Consider the following 351-nt stretch of genomic DNA (forward strand, 5'->3'; position numbering starts at 1 on the left):
AAAAAATAATGCGTACCTGCTATGGAGATGTCGGGGTTTGAACCCGAGGCCTCTCACATGCGAAGCGAGCGCTCTACCACTGAGCTACATCCCCCTCCACGACCGTCGTAGCGGGGCTGTTCGAATAATATTAAGTGGAGCTTGTCTTTACTTTTAGACGCTGCTTATTTCATTCAGAATTCTCGGAAGCCTTACATTTTGATGTTTGTTTTCCCAAATCATGCCACAAAGGAATAATTATATGCCTCCCATCTTTCCACCGATTCACTCGTTCTATCTATAAATTTTGTTAAAAGGTCATTGAGTTTATCAACACAGACTTTGCGAAAATCATTACTTTTGACAAACGAA

At 41.6% G+C, this 351-nt stretch overlaps 1 non-coding gene across 1 annotated transcript; it reads right to left on the minus strand.

Moving 5' to 3' along the window:
• Window positions 1-22: 22 nt before the first annotated feature.
• On the minus strand, window positions 23-94 carry Trnaa-cgc (transfer RNA alanine (anticodon CGC)). The gene has a single exon. It is a non-coding gene; the product is annotated as a tRNA-Ala (tRNA).
• Window positions 95-351: the final 257 nt, after the last annotated feature.

This window comes from Ptychodera flava, chromosome 16 (assembly GCF_041260155.1).
Source record: "Ptychodera flava strain L36383 chromosome 16, AS_Pfla_20210202, whole genome shotgun sequence".
Classification (NCBI taxonomy): Eukaryota; Metazoa; Hemichordata; class Enteropneusta; family Ptychoderidae; genus Ptychodera; species Ptychodera flava.